The sequence below is a fragment of the Penaeus monodon genome, chromosome 22 (genome assembly GCF_015228065.2).
Source record: "Penaeus monodon isolate SGIC_2016 chromosome 22, NSTDA_Pmon_1, whole genome shotgun sequence".
NCBI lineage: Eukaryota > Metazoa > Arthropoda > Malacostraca > Decapoda > Penaeidae > Penaeus > Penaeus monodon.
Genome location: NC_051407.1, coordinates 17,918,759 through 17,919,062, shown reverse-complemented (window position 1 = coordinate 17,919,062; position 304 = coordinate 17,918,759).

The following is a 304-nucleotide window of genomic DNA, read 5'->3' as shown; positions in this document are numbered from 1 at the left end:
TATATTGGCTAAACTTATGCTAACAAGATACTTTTCTTACGTAGCGAAATTCCGAATCTTACCCAATGTTGCAGACTATTGACACCGGCACAATAATTGCCCATGTCTGATCAGCCTCCCGAGTCTCATTGTTAGCCCAGTTCGGAAGGCAAAGTTTCGGACTCCCAATTAAGGACGTGGATGAGTGCCCGGCGAATCGGTGCAAGACGTGGGCTGCATTTCAACACGAGCACACTAGATCGATCGGCTTCCCGCGTGTAAGATCGGCGAAAGAGGCGTTGTTTGTTTACTTCTGGCTGATGAT